The sequence below is a fragment of the Podarcis pityusensis genome (genome assembly GCF_964106645.2).
Source record: "Podarcis pityusensis genome assembly, chromosome: 1".
In the NCBI taxonomy this organism is placed as follows: Eukaryota; Metazoa; Chordata; class Lepidosauria; order Squamata; family Lacertidae; genus Podarcis; species Podarcis pityusensis.
Window position 1 is genome coordinate 46,602,727 of NC_138028.1, and position 12,982 is coordinate 46,615,708.

The 12,982-nt window shown below is 39.6% G+C and overlaps 1 protein-coding gene across 8 annotated transcripts in view; it reads right to left on the reverse strand.

The window, feature by feature from the left end:
- The window catches only part of SIPA1L1 (signal induced proliferation associated 1 like 1), a 158,304-nt gene that overhangs the window by 59,888 nt on the left and 85,434 nt on the right, over positions 1-12,982 (reverse strand). For 7 of the 8 annotated variants that reach the window (XM_080993722.1, XM_080993721.1, XM_080993719.1 and 4 more), the window contains one exon: positions 9,352-9,420. The exons of the other annotated variant lie outside the window; for it this stretch is intronic. The gene's annotated coding sequence lies outside the window, so the exon portion shown is untranslated. The remainder of the gene's footprint in view (positions 1-9,351; positions 9,421-12,982) is intronic. 8 annotated transcript variants of the gene reach the window in all.

Genomic DNA, 12,982 nt, shown 5'->3' on the forward strand with positions numbered 1-12,982 from the left:
AAACATGTTGAGCATTGAGCCGGATTCATAGGGTTGTCATATTTCAAAATTGTTTTAACAGTGATTTCCCTGATTCGGCAAAATTCCCGACGCCATTTTTACACCCAAAAACCAGGACATGTCAGGAATTTTCCTGACATATGGCAAGCCTACAGATTTATAACTTTTAAGTTCCTGCAGGCACCCGAAACTTTATAACACTGGTGGATGGCAATCTACTCCTGAAAACAATTCCCTAAGAATCCTGGCCAAAGGGGAGGTATGGAACAAACAAGCCTCTTAAATACTGGAGTGGGGAGAAGGGAGAACCAAACAAAAACAAGCTAAGTGACATTGTAAGGTGGAGCCAGAGCTTTAGATGTACTGGATATTATTCAGCTTAGGAAAGAGTCAGGAAGGGAGTGGCTGCATTTTTTGCCTGTTTTGTGTGTTAACTGTTTGTTTTTATAATTTATATTGAAATGAACTAAACTGATCTAGGGATCTTAAAATAAAAAAAGCATTGGGGTAAACTCATTTCCACCTTATTAGCTGGCTGTCACAAGCCACACCAGCTGTTTGACCTTGATGCTCAAGTTGCACACTGCAAAGTTTATTATTAGAATGTTAATGCTGTAAATCAATGCAATCCTTTCCTCAAAATCCGTGATCTTCAAAGCCACCAGCAAAACGAAAATAATGATAATCAAAACAATACAAATCTAGCAATAACATCTGTGTCCCATGTTTGCTCCAAAGAGCTAAGGGTAGGCTGAAGAGACAGTGATGGCCAAGGCCATTCAGTAAGCTTCACAGCTAAGCAGGAGCTTAAACTCCAGACCCTTCAAGCATTTAGCCCCTGGCCTGGAGGTTCCCCAAACTTGAGCTAGAAGAACCACTTTGGATGCCCCTACATATGCATGGAACACTCCGTAACTTCAGACAGGCAACAAACTGCACAAAAATCAAGATCCCTACGTTCTCTCTTAACCACCCGCAATGATTCTGCATAGGCCTCAGCCCCCTCAGGAGCCTCTAGCCATTGCTGCATGTTTGTCAAAGCTTCAGATTCTTTTAAAGGCCTGCTGAATCTGCAAACAAGGATACTGGATGGAACCCAAGAGAGCGCTGCCTAGGAATTCTACCGATAGTTCTAAATCCATTGGTTGGTTGGTGTCCTGGAAGACAATGGAGGGTGAAGTCAAACTGCTGGGGAGTTACAACGCCTGCTGTGGCTGTAGAGACCGATACGGGAGAGACATGTGTTGTTGCAGCTGGGGCAGATGAAGGTTTCCGGCTGTGCTGCTTCACAACCATGCACCACGGTGTTTCTTCTCTTTGCGCTCCTCCCAGTGGTCATTCCTCCTCTGCTTTGCCAAAGGGCCTGGTGCCTGAAGTCAGCTCTCCCTGGAGCACATCGTTGGGGATCTACTGATAGTTCTAAATCCATTATCAAATCTCATTTGGGGCATTTCTAGTTAGGCGGTAATTCTAGTTAGCAGTGATATTTGATTACTTTTATTTAACAAGGAACCAGTTAGAAGCAATGCTGGGTGGATGCGAATGGATAGGTCCCTGCCCCCGAATATTCTGCTTTTCTCATTTTGACCACACATTAGGAAGAAATTCCAGATAGTACTAACTGTTCAACGGTGGAACAGACTGCTTCAGAAGGTGGTGGACTCTCCTTCATTAGAGGTTTTTAAAGAGAGCGTAGATGGCCACTGATCAGGGCTTTGGAGTAGATGACCTTTAAAATCCTTTCCAACTCTATGGTTAATTATGGTTAGTAAGGAAAATACTCACATCTGTTCCAGCCTGCTTTTATTTTTACTTCTCACACACATGCACATAAACAATCTGATTTAGATTCAAATTCAAAATCCGCACAAGCAAATTACCTACGGCACATGTGTAGGCGTATGCCTGTTCCTCTGCATCAAACAGCTTTAATCAGCCTTTCCACACTATTTTTTTGATTGCAGTTTATATAATAACGTCACATGGGTGAGCGTTCTATAAAAGTAAATTTAACTCATTCTAGGATGGAATTTTGTAAGCCTATTTGGCTGTTGGTTATTTGTGACTGAAAAAAAGGCCTCCCACGGCTGAGACAAAGAAAAAGTCAAGAATCTATTACTTAAAAAATAAATAAATAAATCACAGCATAGGGTGCTATCCTGTTAAACCCACTGAAATCAAGGGACTTTAATTTTCACAACTAAAAAGTTATAGGTGGCAATTTATCAATTAAAATTCCAGCCCCTTTATTTTACTGCCGTAACCATTAGCCTACAGGCGGCAACCATTTTATTACGTCCAACTGATGCACGATTGCCAGTGCATGGGTCCTTCTGGACCCAGAAGAGGGCAGAATGGGGGTGTAATGGGGGGGCAGGGCATAACACAGCAAGGTATGCTTCACAGTAGAGTGAGCAGAAGCCTTTCCAATCAAGCGAATAGATGTTTTACCCACAATGCAAACTGCTTCCGCACCCTATCCTGTCCCACTCCTGGTCTAGATCCAGAGGCTCAGTTGGCTGGATGGGAATCCTTCAGCCACCTGACGAGCAGTTCCTCATCACTACCATAGAATAGGACCAGCTTTATTGCACTAAGAAAAGTGTACCTCCTCTAGCAGGTGATACTAATACAAATACAAGATGATTGCTGTGAGACTTGAGCATCCTCTGTGTTGCCCTTCCATCTGGAGCTGGCTATGGGGTTCCATCCAGTGTCAATCAAGCCTTGTGTATCTCAGTGCAGGTCTGAATATATTTTGCTTTACTTGACCAATATCTATTAAAGTCAGCTCCAAATTTTCATCCAGTTACATTTTTCTCTCTTTGTTACACAGTGTTATTCGCTATTACACATAATTTTTTTTTTTTTTTTTGCTTTTATGATTTTATTGAATTCCAACTCATTATACATTTTATCCATTATACAACAAATCATATCCGTTTTAGACTTCCTTCAACGTCACTGACATTCTTTCATAGTTATCCTTTTGGTACACATTCCATTCTTCCATATTGCCATTTACACCTCCCTTCCCTCATTATTTCTATTAAACAATATTCATAAATTCTTTACAGAGCCTCTTTAAAACCCGCCAGCGTTGTATTTGCACCATAGTTATTTTCCAGATGACACACAAATTTCTCCCAGTCCTTTATAAATTTTTGGTCTTTAGTATATCTGATTTTCCCTGTTAATTTGTCCAGTTCTGCATATTCTATTAATTTTGCTCTCCACTCTTCTACCCTTGGAATTTCCTCCTGCTTCCACCTCTGAGCCAATACGATTCTGGCAGCTGTTACAGCATACTGGAAAAGTTTGCAATCTTTCCTTCTAATGTCCTTCCCTACAACACCTAATAAAAAAGCCTCTGGCCTTTTCACAAAGGTATACCTTAACATCTTCTTCATCTCATTATAGATCTCATCCCAGAAGCTTTTTACTTTCTTACATTCCCACCACTGGTGGAAGAATGTCCCTTCTTTGCATTTACATTTCCAGCATTTGTTATCTACCTTATACATCTTTGCCAATCTTACAGGTGACAGGTACCATCTGTAGAGCATTTTCATCATATTTTCCTTCAATAACGTGCAGGCCGTAAATTTTATGTTCTCTTTCCACAACCTTTCCCAGCTATTACACATAATTTATCTTTCGTGGGAGACAAGAACTTCACCTGACTATTGGCTACACTCTACATGACTATAGTTCTAGAAGATTTAATTAATTAGGGACATGAGCTGCTGATGTGAGATACCAAAAGCATTAAAAATGAAATTTAACATGCTTTAAGGCTCCTTCTTTCAGCACCTTCCATGTCACTGTCACACCCCCACCCCCACCCCCACCCCCCACAGTGTCACACTAAGGAAATGGCTATTATCATCAACTTAATGCTTTTGGTGGTATAAAAGATAAATATAAAACTGCAGAGATATGCAAAACCTATGTGATTCATCTGTAAACTCTATACTGCGCCACAGTGTGGAGGTTGGTTTCTTCACTTCAGAATGCAGATGCTGAGAGATGGCAAATCACAACTATTTTGTGCTAATTCATATTTGCCTGATAACTCACGCCCTCCTAAAATAAAGCTAAATTATATGTTTAATCTGCAGAGAGACTAAGAGTAACAAAGAAGTAAGAAACATGGGTTGATTTCACTCAAAAGTAGTTTCAAATTGTCACAGATACGTTTATAATTAATTTCCAGAGGAGTAACTGTGTTTAGTCTGCTGCAGCCTCGTGGCATCTCAAAGACTAACCAAACTTATAATTAATCAGAGCAAATGAAAGACAGCACTTGTGCGCACATGCATTTGCATGTAAAAAGGAAAAGCATTCAACTGAGTGGATTTTGCAAAGCACCAAGTGAGGAAGCCGGTCAACTGGCTAATCAAACAGCTAACTCAGTCTCCTATTATTTCACAGCAGTCAAGTCCTTCAGGATGCCAAGAATGCTCTTGTGTAGGTCGCTGCCTACCTTTTCATTTGCATCCTGGTGTGACATTTGATGGTAATGGGGAGTGTAAGGGCCCTTTGCTCTCAAGCTCCGCATACACACCACCCACTCACCCGTTATTTAAGAGCGGACATCCTTAGCCCTAAACAATATTCATGGCAATATTTAGAAACTGACTTTATATTTCATACCAAAGTACCTGAAAGCAGAAATGGCTGTAAATATTTGACAGTGTTTTCTTGTGTTGTGCTTTTTACCTGGATACAGAATGCAAAATAGAAAATATGTGCTTTGCAGGACAAGTGAGAAGTTTCATCTGTACAGAAACAACTATTTTTGTTGTTAACTACACGTGAGAAGCTACTGGGAAAAGATTAGGCCCTTAGATTCTTCTTTTTTTACATACATGTGCTTTTTCAGTTGCTTCACTAGAACTATGCCTGTGCTTTGTATCAGTGAAAGTACAACAATATAGTACAACAAACTATCATGATCACATTATCAAGGAAGATATTCAGCAACGTAGAGTGGAATCAGATAACCATTTATCAAATGTGAATGAAATCATTTTGTGAGCTGGTTGTCTATCATCCTGCCAAACAGAAAGGAGAACTTTGCCCACGTATCAGAGGCAGACATATGGTTATTCTTCGGGATCTTTGTTATTAGCCAATTCAAAAACTGGTTCATGGTTTGAAGCATTACTTGAAAACATGTTCAAGTTAAATAATTCCATCTAGCTAACTGGGTCTGAGTTGTTCTTGCTATTTCCTGTTCCACATTCTGATGTCCCTGCTATTTCCTATTCCACGTTCTGATGTGGGCTGTGTTCCCACCTCAGAATAGGAAGCAGATATGTAGAAAAAGAAGAAAAGACAATCCCATGTTGTCTCTCCCATACATGGGATTTTCCAGAGTAGAGAAGAGTTCATGGAAGAATTTCAGCGCATGGGACTGTTGAATTAAAAAGGCTCAGTACCCAAGATCATGACACTCCTGACTGTCCTAAATGAATTGACAAGCAAGAATAGCCAGTAATCACTACCTGTGGACAAATATTTTGGGGGTTACTGAGCCTATAATAATTCCTGGGTGCTGGATAAAATGGTTGCATCTGGCTACTTTCCCAGTTGATCAAGGTCCTCTAGTATAACTGGGCTCCTGATACGATGCTATGTTGATGAGAAGATAATTTAGAAAAGGATATATGTGAATAGTCGTTTAGTGGAGATGAGCTACTAACTAAACCAGAATATTGGTTAATTTTCTGGGACAGGCAGAGAGGGTAAGGTAGAAAGATCATAGTGCAAGCCACAATATTAGAGAGTGCTGATTGTTGGTGCAGAAGTGGAGAAACCTCCTGTGAACAGGTCTGATCAGACTATGCAGAAGCCTGGTTGAAAGTCTATCAGTCGATCAGTGATAGGGTGTATACTGTATGTGAAAGGACCAGAATCTGACAATTTTGTTTAACAGTTTGAAGTTAAATATGTTTTTTCCAGGGATCAGAAAAAACACACATACTATAAAATAGATGCCAGTAACTTCCTAAGTGCCTGTCACTTGGCTTGAGATTATAGGAACTTTTCCATTAGCTGTGGCTTTGGAAGAAACTCTGCAAGTGGGAAGACCTCAAACACTCTCTGAGCACCATCTCAAACTTGACACACAATCTCTTAGAATGATGTTTAGAACCCACCTGTTCCTGAATAATCTTTTTCCATTCCAGAGCAAACTCAGCTGGCACATTGCCCTCTGGGCTTGTAGGAGGAGATATTGAACACCAGCACCTGCTTTGCATCTCACCTTGTCCCTGCCCCAACTTCAGGTAGGGTTTGACCTTGTGTTGTAATACTGATAGTTAGACTGATTAAAGCAACAGCAGAAGCTATGAGCATTGCTTGGGGAATACAATGCCAAGAGAATGAAAAGAAAACCTATCCAAAATTGGGAGCATAGTCCAAACATTTTGGAGAAGCGGAGGAAATGACTTGAAGTGCTACTGAACAGATGAAAAATATAAAAGAAATCACCTCTTATAAAATCAAAGAGAGCTCATCAAATTTATCTTAAAGTGCAGTTTCTACACTGCATTCACAGAAGAAGCCACAAAGCTGGTATAGACAATATCTTCTATAGTAGCAATTTTAGTTCTGGAAACTTTGGGAGCAGGAGTTACAAGTCGGAGATAGGTTCAAAAACATGCTAAGCCACAATTACTATAAATGCTGCATCACTCTGGACTACAACATTATATAGACATGTAATTGACATGCTGAAAGAGCACATCTGAATGTTTTTGCAAGTAGGACAGCAGAGGTGTCATCAAAAATTGCAAAACCAGCAGAGTCAAAGAGTCAAGATTCTTTAGTGTACTTCTGGCTAGCTGTTTCTGCTGAAATAGTCATTTTCATCAAATCCCCAACCCCACCAGCCCACTATGGTGTATCCCATTCTGTTATCCCCATGAGCAAGAGAAGCTTTTGGGGGCAGAGGGGGCTGCACTGTGTTGGAAGAATCAGTATTGTAGGAATCAGGTGCTCTTCATGCACAAGCAGAAACATGTCTGCTAGTGCAAAGCCTCCTGTGATGAGGCTGGAAGAGATGCTGAGGCTGTTTTTCTCCCCACCCATGTCAGGAGGGTGAGGTTGGAAGAACAGAGGCAGGAGACAGGTTGTTTCTGCTTTATAAGCCACAGAGAAAGAGGAAGAAAAGAAGGTGGAGGAAAGGGCAGAGAGAAACAGAAAGATATCCTCAATCCTATCCTATAATGAGCTGGTGCTTTCAGGTCCAAAGCATGGGCCAAGAGAAGCTCTTAGCCCTGTCCTCTGGTGTAAGAGGGGGCTGAAAATGATCTAAAGGTTATGGTCTTCTGGAGAATATCCTACCACCTTTGGAAAGAACTATATACTTTGGCCCAGAATATAAATGCAATAAAATTCTGACAGTTCTAAATATGACTAGTATATTCTTAGGCAATACACACATGTTAAACACCTGACCTACACAAAGCAAGCTGCAGGAAGTGCATGGGAAGCAGACAGAGAAAGAAGGTAACTCCAGCAACTGTATCCTCCTGGCACTGATGCAGCCAACAGGCCCCCAGGCTCTGTACTAAAAATTCATTTTCATATGTCTAATTAAAGCCCCTTTTTCAAAATCAATTGTCCCAACTTTACCGCACAGACTAATTTTGCTTTCATAAATACAGAAGAGGAAATCAGTAAGACTCAAAACCTCAAGGTAGAGAGAGAACCTTCTCCCAAACAATCAAAATAAATAAGGGAGGAACGGAAGAATACATGAAACACCTTCCTTTTTGTTTGAGCTTCATCTGGCTATCTTAAGAATGAAAAATCAGCACAATAGTTGGTAAGGGCTGGAGGAGATTCCACCCAACACCTGCTGTTGCAGTTGGCTTAATAGCAGTCCTTTGCTAGATTTGACAATTACACCCACATTCCCCTGTGAGGGATTAATTGTTTGCTAAAAATAAAAAGGAGATTTGCATTTCAAGTGAACTGCCTAGGCAGTGTGCTATTTCACAGAAGGTGAAATTAATCAACCTTCTTGCTGATGAACCCAGATTTTATTTCAGATGTCCAGACTTAAATTGAACCCAACAAAAATATGTATTTTAGTATGTTCTACAGCTCACTAGAACAACACACAGTAATAAAATTAATCATATACTATGGCAGTGATGAGGAACCTTTTGCCCACAGGCCTAATTAGGCCTCCGTATTTGGTCCACAAGGTGTTGTCAGGTGTGGGACAGGTAAAGGTGCCTGAAAAACCCTGTGCCTTTGCAAATGGTACCAATCAGCTAATAGGTGAGCATTGCAATTGTATAGAAGGGAGTTGCAAGAGCCAACTATCAGCTATGCCTACAAACACCATGATGGTTCCTGCCTGCAAAGGCACAAGCACTGACCATCAGCCGATTGGTGGTGCCTGCAAAGCCCTATACATTGGCTCAAACAGTTCGATGTCAAACCATGTGAGAAAAGGAAAACAAATCACCTGATGTCAATCAGTCATTTTATTTGTATGCCACCTTTCCAAAGTTAAAACCATGTTCAAGGTGGCTTACAACGTATAACAACTACATAACTACAAATAAACAAAACTAGTCATAAACAATAAACAAAACTTCAAAAAGTATGCAACAAAATCAAACAACTTCCACATAGATCCTAAGATCCAAAATAAAGATATAAAATATTAGCAGCAGCAGCAATCCCTGCCAACAACCCTCCTAAACAACCCCCATAGCCCACAATACTGTTCAGCAGCCTCAGCTTTCGTAGCTGGAGTTAGTCAAGGACCTACCCTCCTGGCCAGGTGGGAAAAGGCCTGCAAGGCAGGGAGGGAGCAGGACTTCCAGGACTTCCAACCAAGATGTCACTGTACCATCAGTTGACTGACATCCTGCCCATCTGTCGAAGTTGGGGCACAGGAGTAAGGAGGTAAGGATCTGGCCTGCTGGCCTAAACCACTTCCCCATCCTATGGGTTGGAGTCAGAATTCCCTTCCACAAATGGAATGCCCATTCTTTTCTTCATTACACCCTGAAGGCTTCTGAACCAGCAGGGGGATCCTGGGGGCTGAAGGAGTGGGAGGCAACACTTGACGATTCCCCTCTCCTCCTTTAGTCCTCAGTGTCATTTCTCACACTGTTCCCCAACTCTCCAGAGCATGTTTTCAGAGAATGCAATGCAACAGGTTGCAGTGGAAGAGGAAAACCAGCCAAGGTCACCTCCCTCTCCTTCTATTTGTAGAACCAAAGTCTTGATTTAAGCCTAGGAATGAAGCCAAATGGTTTCACCTGTACACATATGGATCTGGCATATAAGAGGTACAATGGGAAAGAAAGAAGCACCTACTATAGCTTCATGGCATCCTGGCAAATTCATGAACTTCATTTTCAGCATCCACACAGTAAAAAGTAAAACCTAGAGAAAACAAACAATATGCCACTGTTACAAAACGTTCAGGGGACAATCAGTTGTTACAAATGACAACAACAATGATAATGCAAATCAAGAAGAAAGAGTGGAAAGGCTAAGTCGATGAAAGAGAAACAATTTCCATAAATCCAGGGACAGGGTTCAAACCAATTGGGTGCAAACAGAGGGCAGACGTATTTAATTCAAAACAACTATTCAGTTCATTTTCTAAAAACCTATTCACTGTTTTTGAACTCCTGAAAACGTATATGGTTGCCTGAGGATACACACTGGAATGCCAACGAATACAAGAGGCATACTTTGTACTGAGCATAGTGATACCTTGCTGTTGTAAAAAAATAAAAATAAAAAAGTAGTGTGTGAGAGAAACCACAAAACAATCCCTTCAATAGATGCCTAGACATACTTCACAAGAGCAAAATATGTGGGAAATTGGATAGCGCTTAGTATATTTGGCTGGTTCATTTCATTTATATCCATACTTCTGTCTCAAAAGAGTCAGTCAAGGTGGCTTACGTCAGTAAGAAATACAAAACAATAAAAGCATGATATTTTGAATTATATTGGGAGAACAGAGACAGCAGGTTAAAAAGGTTTTTTTTAACAAAATTAAACAAAATCAACCAGCCACCTGGGAAGACAAATGCCTGTCAGAATAATAAAAGGCCTTCACAAGGTGATGCAAAAGCATCAAGAAGGAAGCCAACTAAACCTCCCTAAGCTGAAGCCCCCCATTCTGGGTGCAACCACGGGTGGATGGGAGGTGGTCTGCTCTTGATGGGGTTAGACTCCCTGTGAAGGAGTGGCTTGGGGGTACTTCTGAATCCATTGATGTCACTTGAGGCTCAGGTGGCCTCAGTGGCTCAGAGTGTCTTCCATCAGCTTCAACCAGTGGCCCAGCTGTGTCCACAAACAGTATTAGCATCACATTAATTTTGCTTGGCACTGCGGAGTCTGCTGACTTGTTTGGCATGTATAAAATATCACCAATATTACAATTCAAAATGTGAGCTTATGCAGGTGCCAGGTGGCCTGACGAACAGTGTGTGGAACCTGTGCCTTGGCCAATTTTAAAACCCACAACGTACATATTGCATTTTTAAACCTAGCTCTCATCACACCCTGAAGTAACAGCCTTATTGCTTCTGTTTAAAAAGTTTCATCTAACAGGAGGACAATAACAGAGCAGAACTTAATTAAACAGAGAAAGGCTGTGATATTTAAATGAAAAAAAGAGCTATGAATATTCTATTGACTGTAAAGATCACTCGAGGTATCAAAAGCCAGGACCAATATACTGGCAGAATACAGACTTAATTGACATTCCAAGGAATTACCAAATTAATCAAAATGTGTTGGTATGAGATAAAAATTCTATACAATATGTGAGCTCAAAAGGGTATTAACCGAACTGATTTCTTGAAAATAGTACAATTTTAGAACAGAAATCACTTTATTTTAGATTTCCTTTCAGTGGCTAAATAGCCTTATAGAAGAAGGAACCCAACGCAGGCATAACTATGGGAAGGACCACCTCAAATCCTATTCCGGTTTCCCATTTCTCCAGTGAGAAGTCTTGAGGACTTGTTGCATGTTGATTTTGTTTACTGTGAGTTTGAAAATAAATAAATGCATTGCTACATGTAACCTGTCTTCAAACGATTTCTATTCTGAAAGGTAACAAAATAATAAGTATGCCACCAATTTGATGCTTTGCATTGCCAAAATAAAAACACTTTTAATGAGAACTTTTGCCCTGGGCATTAGAATTTTCAGCATCTAAGAGCTGCAGGCGGTTCACTTGCTACAAAATTAGGTACCCCTTATTTCATCATTATTAAGGGCTATGGGTATCTGTACAAATTTAAATCTGTGCCAAAAAAACAACCCCATGCTGAATTGTGTGATTATGCAAATGAGACAAGCTTGTATATATTTGCTTATTTTATAAAATATATTCTGCTTCTGCAAGTCATGAAGAAGGGCAAAAAGCAATTCAAAGTACTAAAGCTACAGCTACTGGCCACAATTCCCCTTTGGCTTCAAATGCTTTACTAGTCCAGGAATTGCTCAAGCTAGTCTTTGCAGTTTGAGGATGAGATAATTTTTTGCTGAAAATAAAAATGGAGATTGTCTGGATCTCAAATAATGCAATCTACGATCAAGTTCTGCACTTGCTCAGAAATGATCTTGTAACTTTATTATATAACATTTCATGGAAAATATTGTGGACATTTAGCACTTCAAGTAGTTTGTTTTCTTTCTTTTTTATAACAATTTTAATTAATTTTTCGATTTATACATCTCAAAACAAACATTTTACATAATACAATGTAACAATTGACTTCTTTTCTTTCCCTTTCATGGTTCATTTTACTTATCTCTCATTCCTGCATATTTTACTATAACCAATCTAATCGTTTCTCCATTTTTCACCCTTCAAATATTTACCATACTGTTGCATTTATCTAAATGCTACCAGTGTTTTCAATTGTACACAGTTGTTTTCGAATATTCAGCGAAAAATTTCCACTCCTCTTTAAATAAAAATTTTCTGGCTCTCTTATTCTGTAAGTTAAACCTGCTGCTTCTGCAAATTCTATCAGCTTAAGTTGCCAATCTTCCTTACTAGGGATCTCGCTCACTTTCCATCTCTGGGCTAGCAAAATTCAAGCCGCCATGGTTGCATACATAAATATTTTTTTCTGACAACTGAGAACTTTAGACTGAACTATTCCTAACAAAAAAGCCTCTTTTTTTTTTTAGAATGTTGTTTTAAACATTTTTTTAACACATTGTAGATCATTTCCCAATAGTCTTTAACCTTTTTACATTTCCACCACATGTGAAAAATTGTTCCTTCCGTTTCTCTGCATTTCCAACACAGATCTAATCCTACTTTGCACATGTTAACCAACCTACTCGGAGTTAAATACCATCTATGCATCATTTTCATATAATTCGTTTATAAATTTTTGCTTTCCCATACCAAAGACATGCATGCCAGCCAAACTTTAAATCATGGCTTTCCAAGTCTAAAATATATGCATTTTCCAATACAATCCATTCTTTTAACCAACATAAACAAGCTGCCTCATAATACAATTGCAAGTCTGGCAGAGCAAAGCCTCCTCTTTCTTTTTTATCAATCAAAATTTTATGTTTAATCCTAGACTCCCCCCCCCCTGCCAAATTTAGAAATGTATTTTTTCCATTCTCTGAGGCAGTTTAGGTTGTTGACAAATGGGATCAACTGGAATAAAAACAACATCTTAGGTAATACATTCATTTGAATGGCTGAAATTCTACCTAATAGGGAAAGAATTCTTTCCCGTATCTCTATCTCTTTTGAAATATCTTTCCACAGTTTAATATAATTATCTTGAAATATGTTTTTTACCTATTTTTAGGCCAGACAACCTTTCCAAAATCTCTTTCGACTGCTCATCTATGTTTTTAATCAACATTTTAGTCTTTTCTACATTTATTTTAAAGCTTGCCACTTTTCCAAACTTTTTAATTTTCTCTAAAAACCTTGGGAACGCTT